The sequence below is a fragment of the Marmota monax genome, unplaced genomic scaffold (genome assembly GCF_021218885.2).
Source record: "Marmota monax isolate L192 unplaced genomic scaffold, Marmota_monax_Labrador192_F-V1.1 WCK01_AAM20220418_F8-fsc00028, whole genome shotgun sequence".
In the NCBI taxonomy this organism is placed as follows: Eukaryota; Metazoa; Chordata; class Mammalia; order Rodentia; family Sciuridae; genus Marmota; species Marmota monax.
In genome coordinates, this window is record NW_026694779.1 from 14,481,739 (window position 1) to 14,492,983 (window position 11,245).

Genomic DNA, 11,245 nt, shown 5'->3' on the forward strand with positions numbered 1-11,245 from the left:
TCTGTGCAGGTGCAGTGCCCCGTGGGGTCTCTGATCTGTCAGGTTTCAGCCTCCTGGGGACGAGCCACCTTGGAAGGTGTTTTCAGACCCCATCGGCTGCCTCTTCCACGTGCGGAGCGTCCCAGCCCACAGGTTTGAGTCAGCTTCCACCTGGTGGCAGGGATGCTCACCTGGACCTCAGCCTGGCGAATTGAAGCCGGGTCTTAGCATTGAGGTGGCGTTGCCACGGAAACCGCCGGGCACATTCAGGAAGTGATTCGGACCCCGAGATCTGCCTCTGGCAACAGTCCGAGCCATCGAGTGGACGCCCAGCCAAGAGTTCCACCGGGGCATCCTCTGTCCTCAAGGATGGATATGGCCACCCCAGGATTGAAAAGATGATCACAGCTCCAACCCAGAGGAGCCTCCCCTCCCCTGATTCCCTCCAAGGAAACCTCTCCCCATATTGACCCCACGGAGTCAACGCCTTTATTGGAGCCTTACCCTAACTCAAACTTCTAATTACAGAAGCTTCTTGCTCTTTGAAGGTTGGGTTCACTTTCGGGAGTTTAAGATCAAAAGCATCTATTAACCACTCCTTGGGCATCTTTCCGAAGGAGACACGTTGTGGAGACTGGCCAATTGGAGGAGCCACGGGTTGGCCCAGGGTGTGCCCAGGGCCAGATCCGCTCCCAAAGGCCTGGGACCATGTGCAGGTCAGTGCCTGTCTCAGGGGGTAAAGGCTGTGCCCCACCCTGACGCGGGGGTCTGCAGCGTTTCTCCATGAATTCTGAGAAGCGATTTCATCCTCCGGATGCTAAATCACAGCCCTGAGTGGAGAACTTGGCTGGGGAAATGCCGTTCAAGTTTGGAGTAGCAGAAATTGGCCGGGGATCACAGCGTTTGCTGCTTAAAGATGCGTCACCAGGGGCACACGGCCGGGTACTTGGAGAGTCGGTGCCAGGCAATGTTTTCCTCGTTTGCTTCTACACGAAAGCGTTTTCTGCCGAGGCAGGCGATTTACATTATTCTAGTTTTCAAAGCAATCCCTTCAGAGACCCGGCTGCTAGCACCTAACCATCTGCAGAGACCAGGCTGGTCCCCAGCCATCCCCCTGTGCAGTGACCGCCAGAGAAAGAGGTCACAGATACAGATGCCTGCACATCCACACTTGGGTAGGGAACTGAGCTGGACTCCAGCTGCAGAGTCATCTAGGTGGCAGGAGAAAGGCGCACCTATCAGCCACCAGCTCCCTCCCACCCTCTTCCTCTGGGTCTGCTATTCAGCAATACCCTGTGGTCACCACTGGTCACTTGGTACGCTGAACTACAGACCCCAGAGACAGCAAGCCCGGGTGCCCAGCCCTGCAGCCCTGCAGCCCAGGAGGCAGTTAGAGACTCATACTGTGAAGCTTGGGCACAGAATTCTTCATGGCTGAGATGACCTGAGAAGGACTGGGAGGCAGGGATGCAGGAGACAGGCCCAGGAGGAGGTGGACCTGCAGGCCGCTGCCTGCTCAAGGCAGATGGATCGTAGCAGCAGGGCACCCAGTCCCGCTTCCCAGGGCCACCACACCCAGGTCCTGATGCAGTAGCCCAGAGAGGTCTGGAAACACTGACCCCCTAATGGACCTTCTTTCCCTGTGATTTGGGCCATGAGTGACAGAAAACTGGCTCTAGACCTTCCACCTTGTCCCCTGGCTCTGTGCTGAATTTAGAAGTGACGAGTGTATGTGTGTGACCTGAAGCTTTTGATGTCTGCCTTTCAGGCCAGCCTGGTGACGGAACTGGTTCCAGACCCACGTCGCCTGGCGTTTCCGCCACACCTCGTCCTGCTCCCACAGATGCGGTCCTCTGGCTCATCACGAGGGTCAGTAACTGTGATGCATCTGAAGGGACCAGGGAGGTGCATGTAGGTCTCAGGTGTGGAGAATAATAGGACAAGAATGTGACTCAGAGAGCAGCAAGGATCGTGGACACGGAGACTTCCTGGGAAAATGTGTCAATCCCTGAGCTCAGGCTTCAAGGAATCCATCAACAGCCCTTGAAAAACTGTACCCCCTGTAAAAGTGTCACAGTGTCACAATGAAGGTGCTGCTGGCTGGGGGTGGAATAGACGGCCCATTAATACTCATTGAAGGGCTTATTGATTGGAGTGTCAGGGTAATTAGCCCCAGTGATCTCGGATCAATGCAGCACAGGAAAGGGCAGGAGCCAGTGTCTCCAGAGCAGGGGTGAGGAGCTGTCCCCAGGACCCCTGCCTCACCCTGTAGCCCCAAAGCACCCTGCGTTCCTTGGGGGCTCGGTTTCCTCACCTGTAAAATGAGACGAGAGCAGGTCAGTGCTTCTCTCAGGGGTTTCCAACAGACCTTGGCTCTTTCAGTGAGTATCTATTTTTCTAGCAAAAGTGTCAAATGATCAGACTTGGGTCACAGTGATTTTAAGCAAATTATGTAGGGCTTCTAAGAGCTTTGGGTGTGCTAGATATTAGGAGTTTTTAAGAAGAAGGTCATCCAGCAGCTCAGGAGGCTGAGGCAGGAGGATGGCAAGTTCAAAGCCAGCCTCAGCAAAAGCGAGGTGCTAAGCAACTCAGTGAGACCCTGTCTCTAAATAAAATATATAAAAAGGCTGGGGATGGGGCTCAATGGCTGAGTGCCCCTGAGTTCAATCCCCTGTAAAAAAAAAAAAAAAAAAAAAAAAAGATATAAACACTTGGAACACATAAAAACACACATTTTTTTTTTTTAAAAAAAAAAAAGGACATAAGACACACTTGTCCTCCTGGTCCACATTAGTGAGCACCAAATATATGACAGGCTCTATACTAGTTTCTGAGGACGTGGCAGTAAAAAGGCCCAAGTCCCTTTGTCAAAATATTTGCACTCTAGTGAGGGAATACGAATAGAGAGGCTGTCCATCAAGATAATGTGGCAATAGGCTAAATCCTGGGCACGGAAACAGAAAGCCACCCGTGCAGCAGGACGGGGTTCTGTTTCACACGAAGACGGCAATTTCCTCTCTGCTAAGGGGACGTTGGAACAGAGACCTCAAGGAAGCCACCGAGCAGGTGATCTGGAGGGAGGCTGAGGTGGTGCATGGGCCCTGAGCTAGCAGCTGGTTTGTTCTGGTCCTGAAACACCAAGGAGGCCGATACAGGGGGTGCAGGTGCAGCCGTCAGATGACTGAGAACCCAGAGGGCAGGGTCGTGTCCCGGCTGGGCGGGGAGGCCTGCTCTTCCTGACCGCTGAGCTCCAGAGTTTGCACAGTGAGCTGAACAGCAGGCCTGACGGACAGACGGGCGGCGCGGGGAGCTGGGTTTTCAAACCGCTTTCCCTGGGATGAGGCAATTCCTGGGACCCGTGCCCACTGGGGCAGAAGGTTCCTAAGAGCCGTGCTAACGAAACGACAGGGTGACCGGGTGGAATGCTCTCAACTCCGCAGTGCAGAAAGCGAAACCTGGGAATCACACAGTTGTGTCATTCTTCTCCTTTTTTTTTTTTTAAATTCATACCAGATTTTCATTTGTTATTGAGTTCTCCAAATCCAAAGGAATACTGGGCTGTGTCCACCACCCCTCCGTTCGCCGGCTGCATGTATCAGGCAATTATCTATTTGACCTTTCCAGATGTTGGCGTGCTCACCTGTAAGATGGTAATACCCGCTGTTCTGCCATGGTGGCCAGCGTGAGGGTCACCTCTGAGGGGGTGACTCGAGGGCTTAGCACAGTGCCAGATGGAGGAGGTGCTCTGGAAATGTCCCTGCTGTGACTAGGAAGGTTTAAAAGCTGGGAGGAGGATCCTGAGTGGCCAAAGAAGCCCAGTTACACACAGAGAAGGACGACACGGACCCAGCACCCGCTGTCCCCAAGGCGTGGTGGCTGATCCTCGGCTGCTCTGCATGTTCTGCATCCCCAGCTGCCGTCCTCCACAGCGTCTGTCCGTGCTCTCACACAGGGAGAGCCGTGTCCCTTGTCAAGTTCCACGTCACCTAACTTATGCGGCTGCTTCCCCAGGAGAGCGAGCTCAGGACTCAGCCCGTCTTCCCACAGCACTGTGGAGGGGAAACTGTGCTACAGGGAACGGCACTGAGTCACCTCTCTGCCCTGAAGACGGCCAGCCGGGGCACGGGGCTAGGGGAAGGCAGCAGCAAGCCAGTCCTGGGAAGTGAGGCTCTGCTTGACCACTCCCCTCTAGAGCAACCCTGTCCTGAAACCCACCCCTCCCTGTGGATGTCTCAGGTTCCAGAACCAACAAACGGCTCGATGTTCTAGCAATTCTCGTTACCATCTAGGAGAGGTCCACTCAGCCAATCGAAGAACAGGACACAGAGACAGCAAGCAAGCAGCAGACTTACTGCAGATGAAACAGAGACAGACTTCGCCAAAGAGAAGAGCCCAGAGCTAGGAATCCAGTGGGATTCTGTGTTGGAATTTTCTTCTTTCCTACCTCCTCCCTGTCCATGGTCTTCTCACTATGACTGATCGGTGGCCCCTCTGTCCACACAGCTGTCCTGGTTTTTCTATTGGACCCCCGGCTTAGGAGCACAAGCATGGGAGTGTCTGTCTGACTGGGTCCCCACCTGTGTCAACGGGCACTTTCGTCAAGCAGGAAGTTGACCTCACTGGAAGACCCTCTCACGCCCCTTGTGCTGACCCTGTCCTGTCCTCCTCACTCGCCATCTTGCCCTGGCCACCCAAGCCCTCCTGCATCTCCCCCATGCTGAGTTGGATTTTCCCTTTATATTACAGCCTGAAGCATCCAGATACCAATCAGATAACTTACCCCATCAGATCGCCATGACAACCCTGCTTTAAGACGCGTCTTCAGTGCACTTCGCCTGTGGAGGAACATGCGGAGACCATGGCTGGCCCACTTTGGGGCTATTTAGGGACCCATTTTTTTAGTAGAGTGGATTGGGGGGGCGGGTCACAGGTCTGTGTTCCTGCCTTGATCTAGGGCCTCTGTTTCCTCCTCTATAAAATGGATATAGTTGTTTAAAAAGAACTGAAGGGCAGGACACAGAGTCAGCAAGCAAGCGGCAGATTTACTGCAGAAGCAATAGAGGCAGACTTCTGTTCTCTGGAGCTCAGCACCGGAGCTCAATCAACTTCTTGGCAGGAAGCTCTTTGCATCTGTAAAGGGCCGTGCAGCATTTACTGTTCCTATACCAGGGTTAGTCCTCGTGACAGTTGTAGGTTGCTGGCCCTATCAGCCCAGCTCAGCTTACTCTTTGATGCAGGCGAACGCCCTGGTTTCTGGCTTATACTGATATTTTGCTGAGCAAACCCATCTTTTATGGCCAGTAAAGATCTGGTGTGGTTTGGACGTGAGGGGTCCCCAACAGCTCCTGTGTTCATGCAGGAATGTTCAGACGAGCGATGAATGCACTGGGAGAGCTGGAACCTGCTAAGTCCATCCTCGTTGGAATGGTCCGACGGGGTGGTAACTTTAGAAAGGTGGGGTGAGGGTGGCTGGAGGCAGGGGGTCACTGGGGGCTGCCCAGAAGGGGTCATCTTCCCCTCTGGCTTCCCGGCTGCACCCGGGTGAGCAGTGCCCCCCCACACACACACCAACCATATCCTTTTGCCATGATGCTGCTTCCCCTGGGGCCCAGAGCCATGGACTCAGCCAACCGTGGACTAACCCAGGATGTAGGCAACCGTGGACTAACCCTCTAAATTCATAAGCCAGAATAAGATTTCTCTACGTTGTTCTTGTCGGGCATTTTGGTCACAATGGTGCAAAACGGACGAACACAGAAATTGGTACTAAGAAGTGGAGTCCCTACTGTGACTAACCTGCCCATGTGGTTCAGAAGCCTTTGGAGCTGATTTGTGAAAGGGATTTGAAAAAAAAAAAATCGTGGATACAGGCTGGTGAAGTCTGAGAACATTGTAAGTAGAGTCTAATGGGTAATTCTGGGGGGAGCTCAGAAGACCAGAAGGCGGACAGTAAAGACTGTGCTCCTGCAGTTTCAGCGGGAAGGAGGCCTCTGTTGGGAACTGGACTAGAGGCCCTTCATGTTCTATTCTAGCAAAGAGCTTGTCTAAAATTTTGTCAGCGTCCTGAGATGTTATGTGAGGCTGAATTTAAAGGTGACGCAGTAGTTCATCCGGGGGAAGAAATTCCAAGGCAGCCCAGCATTAAGTCACGGGGTGTGGATTTTGTGGACACCTTTTAGCCAGGTTCACCGTGAGGATCAGGAACAGAGTGATGAGCTGACAGATTTTAAAAATGTGGCGGTTTGGCCAGTCAAAGTCTCTATACAATTAGGGCCAAGGAAGCTGTGGTAGTGAAAGAGCTTGTAGCCACTAAAGAGATACTAAGTACTTTGCACAGAGACAATTAAAAAACAAAAGGACTAGAGGGCATCTCCGGAGTTTGTGTGATCACACCCACTTCAGACTCAAGGACGCATTTTGCATTGTGAGATGGACAGGGGTTTGCGGGGGACCAGGGTTGAATTGTTCTGATTTGGGTATGAGGAGTCCCTCAAAGCTCCTGAGTTAACGTTGGCATGTTCAGAGGTGAAGTAGTTGGACTGCGAGAGCGTAACCCACTCAGTCCATTCCAGCTTGAATGGACTGACGGGGAGTAACTGTAGGCAGGTGGGGGGTGATCGGAGGGTGGGTCACTGGAGGCTGCCCGAAGGGGTTCATCTTCCCTCTGGCCACTTCTTCCTCTCTCGGTTTCCTGTCCACTACGGGGTGGGCTGGGCTCCTCCTCCATGTCCTTCCGCCATATTGTTTCTGCCTCACGTTGGGTCCAGAGCAAGGGACTTTGCCGACCATTGACTAAACCTCTACCTCCATAAATGCATGAGCCAAAATAAACTTTCCCTCCTCTAAGTTGTTCTCATCAAGGATTTTGGTCGCAGTGATGCAAACCTGAACGCAAGATCCAAAGTCAAACGTGGCCCCTGACTCCACGGGTCATAAATGGGGACTGAGCCCGCTCTCAAGCAGCTGACCCGCTTCTCGCACCCACCCTCGAATGCCCACCCCAGGGCCCCCATCTTCTTGGGTCCCCTTGCCCCGCGCCTTTTCCATGGTGGATTGGTAGATTTCCCTATGTCGTCTTCGCCTCCCAAATGTATATTTTGTACTTCCTGCCTTGGGGGATTAGAAAGATAAACATGTGTCACGATGCAATTTTCTCTTGTTGGGCATCACTTGGAGGTAAAAGTCCCTGTGGTTATCGAGGGTAATGGAAGTGAAAGGCGGTGTATAATTCAGACAAGAGGCTGAGAATTTGTCCTCACCACGGATATACCGGGATGATTTGCCTAAATGATCTAGAGTTGACTTCCTCAAATAGATTAATCTCGACCACGGCGTGTGCTCCTCTTTGTGCTGTTTATATTAGGATGGAGTGCTTGTTTGACAGGGCCCTGGCTTAACAGGCACCGTAGAAAGGAAACCCGTGAAATAGATTTATCCCTGTTGTTGGAGGAATGTGGGCTCTATTGTGCGCACTTTGCCTCTGGCTATAGAGAAAACCATTTATCCTCAAGTCTTCTCCTTGCCTTTCCTGTGCCTCGAGGACCAAGATTAACGGATGCTTTAACAGCCTCGTTCTGGGCGGTATTTATGAAGAGCAGCTCTTCTCACGCAAATAACTTCTAATATTTTTTTTAAGTCGAAGCATCTTTCATAAAGATGGGATGGTAAGACCTTCAGTCATAAAAGCTGAGATATTATCTCACATTAACCACTTGAAAGGCATTTGAGGGTATTTATTTTTCAGGAAAGGAAACACCAGTTGAGGATCGGAAAAAAGGGGGATTTTTGCCGTCACCATGACTTGACTTGAACTGGTCGGGTGTCAAGGGAGGTAGGTGACGGGGCAGGTCAGACTAGGTCAGACTCTGGGTGACTCTCCAAGCAGTGGGGTGACAGGGCATGTGGCTTGTTTTCTTTCCCGCTGATCAAAGGCCTTTAAAATACACTCAAGGCCGTTGGTGCTGTCTGTCCATCCCGCAGACTACGTATGTACAACCTGTTTACATGGCCTTGCTCAACGTCAACCGTCAGGTTCCAAGGAAGGAGGGTAATTCAGGTTCAAGGACAGCGCTTTAGAAATGCTTTCCTTTCTGAAAGAAAACCCAAGCGTCTCTCTGTTTACGAAATGCTTGCATTTCAAAAGTAATTTTTCTCTGCTGCTGGATTTAAAAAAAAAAAAAAACATACTCCACATCTGGTACTACTTACAGAATAGGTCTGATTGTTTTTTTGCAAATTGAACAATTAATTCAGGCAAACAACCCAAGATTTAATTCAATTTAAAATTGAAAAGGGTGGACGGCCACACTGGCTGCAATCCTAGGCTGGTGGACTTTGAGGCTGCGGTAATTAGTTTTAGACAATATTGTGACCCAAGCAAGTCCACGCTGGGAAGAAGCCCAAGTGTGTTTGGTACCAGTGCCCGGCCTGCTTTTATAAAGCGCTTCCCCAGAGTGCCAGTGAGGTGACAGAAAATGACCAGAAACCACGGGCAGGGATTCGGAGGACCCCGTGGGGCCTTCCGCATGGGGATCCAGCACACGGCCCAAGGGAGTTTGACCAACGCTTTGCATCCGGCTCTTGAGAAGCAACGCTGGACATTTCGCCAGCTGCCCAAGGCCAGAGAGAGCTGGCAACGTGACCTGAGACTGCGAGGGGCGTGGGGGAGGCAGGAGCACCCACCTGTACTGGGGGGGGGCAAGAAGAGGCACGGGAGAAAGCCCCAGTCCAACTGCAGATGGCCTCAAAGACACGGTCACGCGTCATGAAGCCTGACACAGGGAACAGAATTAGAAAAGGCGGTGAGGTCATTGCTTTTCCGAAAGATTCCGTCACTTGGGGAAAGAACTGCGGAGTGTGGAACCCAAGGGGTTCTAGAACCCTCTCTCCTTCCTCTATGGCTTAACAGGTCGGCTCGTTTCAGGCAACCCCAGGTTTCCTCCTTTGGGCATTGGGTCTCCCTCCCCCTCTTTATCCCTCCTCCCTCCCTCCCTCCCACCCTCTCTTCCTTCCTCCTTGCCTTCCCTCCTCCCTTTCATTTTCCCTTTTATAAAATAAGTTGTGCATGCCTCTCTGCAGTTGCTGCACAGGGATAAATCCAAAATAAAGCATCCTCATTAATGCATCCTGGTTAATGCAACGTGGTTAATGCAACCTGGTTAGTGCATCCTGGTTAATGCAACCTGGTTAATGCAACCTGGTTAATGCATCCCGGTTAATGCAACCTGATTAATGCAACCTGGTTAGTGCATCCTAGTTAATGCATCCTGGTTAATGCAACCTGGTTAATGCATCCCGGTTAATGCAACCTGATTAATGCAACCTGGTTAGTGCATCCTAGTTAATGCATCCTGGTTAATGCAACCTGGTTAATGCAACCTGGTTAGTGCATCCTGGTTAGTGCAACCTGGTTAGTGCATCCTGGTTAATGCATCCTGGTTAATGCATCCTGGTTAATGCAACCTGGTTAGTGCATCCTGGTTAATGAAACCTGGTTAATGCATGGATGTGCGTTAAACCTACCAAGGTAGGATCAGCCTGGGCAATATGGACGGGACCTGTCACAACACCACCCCATTCCCACCTCCATTTTCAGGGCTCCTTGCCCAGGCAAGTCCCGCCCAGCTATTGAGCTCCAAGTCAAACAACCTTCCCACACACTTCCTGCCTCATCCTGGCAGACCTCGGGGGTGACCCCCCCGCGCCGAGTACCCGGGTCCCCTACAGACAGTTCCTGTACACCACTTCTCAGGGATATTTTTTCCTCCCAACCTGTTTTTTTTTTTGTTTGTTTGTTTGTTTAACATATACTTGTTAAGTAACAGTGAACTAATGCTGGGTTAGGTTTTGCATCACCAGGACCAACGTACCCAAGAACAACCACCTAGAGGGGGAAAGTTTACGTGGGGCTCCCAGTTTTGGAGATCTCAGTCCACAGACTCCACAGCTGTGGGCCGAGGCGGGGCCCATCATGGTGCAAGGGCTCAGTGGGGGGAGGCTGCTCAGCTCATGGAGGGTCAGGAAGCCGAGAGGGCCAGGGCCACAGGGAAGCTGCACCTTTCCAAGGTGTCCCCAGTGACCCCCTTTTTGTAGTCACGCCCATCTGCCTACAGTTACCCCCCAGGGGGTCCATTCAGACTCGGAGGGACTGATGGGGTCACAGCTCTCACCGTCCAGTCATGGTACTTCTGAATATTTCTGCATCGACATGGAGTTTTGGGGGACACCTCACCTCCGCACCATAACAAATGCAGAGGAAAAAAATCCCCAAATGGCCAAAGACCCCTTCACCTGTGCGCCAATCCCCCTTCCACCCAGAAGCCATGACGTCAGAGCTGTGGGCCACGCTTCCCGAGCCTCCTTCTAGGGGAGACACACATGGCCACGCACCTGCAGATGAGTCCTTTACCCGGGCCTGTGATGTCACACTGCAGGTGCACCTCAACACCATGCTTATCTCTGATCATGCCATACTCCATGTCTCCACCGACTCCTGTCCTCTTGTATCTGCTGATGACCTTCCTAGGGGCATGACCTGGTGCCTCACTGTGGCTTTGATCTGCCTGCGTTTCCCTGGTGACTCGTGCCCGTGGGCACCTTCTCGTGGGCTCACTAGGCCCCGGTATGTCTTCTCGGAACTCTCTGCCCGTTTTTAAGCTGGTGATTTGTATTGTTATTATCGGGATATGATTGTGCCTTCCACTTTGTGAAAAGAAGTCCCTCATCAGGTGTGCAGTTTGCAAAGATCCTCTTTGACTTTGTGGGTCGTTTCTTGGCTTTCTTGATGGCGGAGGTTGAAGAGCCATGGTACCTCATTGTCACTGAGTCCAGTTCACTGTGTGTTTCTTTCATAGAGCGGCACATTCGAGACCTTTGGCTGGAGACAGACGACAGTGAGTCAGGGTTGGACCTGAGCTATCTCGATATTTGGGATAAATGTTGCTTTTTGCTGTTGGGGCGAAGGGTTCTTGTAATCCTTGCTCAAAGGCCGTTGGGCCTGGGTTTCACTAAGCAAAAATTAAAAAGGACAGACCGAGGAGCCACCTGACCACCTGGCCCTTCCTGTCCCCTGCGCGGCTTAGAGGAAAAGGCCTATGTCCAGGGGCTGGCTCCTTGGGAAACACCAGGACCCAGTGATTTCCCCACGCTGTTTCCTCTTCACCCCTGTTCCCGCCCGCCCACGGACGCTAATTTGGTTTCAATCTGCTCTTCTGTCATTTATCTTTGAGAAAGAGGCAATTTGGGGACGCAGCGCAGTCTATTTATT

At 52.0% G+C, this 11,245-nt stretch overlaps 1 long non-coding RNA gene across 1 annotated transcript; it reads left to right on the forward strand.

The window, feature by feature from the left end:
* The first annotated feature begins 2,829 nt into the window (after positions 1 to 2,829).
* On the forward strand, positions 2,830 to 9,099 carry LOC131423450 (uncharacterized). The gene is made up of 2 exons (XR_009225051.1): positions 2,830 to 3,045; positions 3,493 to 9,099. It is a non-coding gene; the product is annotated as an uncharacterized LOC131423450 (long non-coding RNA).
* The last annotated feature ends 2,146 nt before the right edge of the window (positions 9,100 to 11,245 follow it).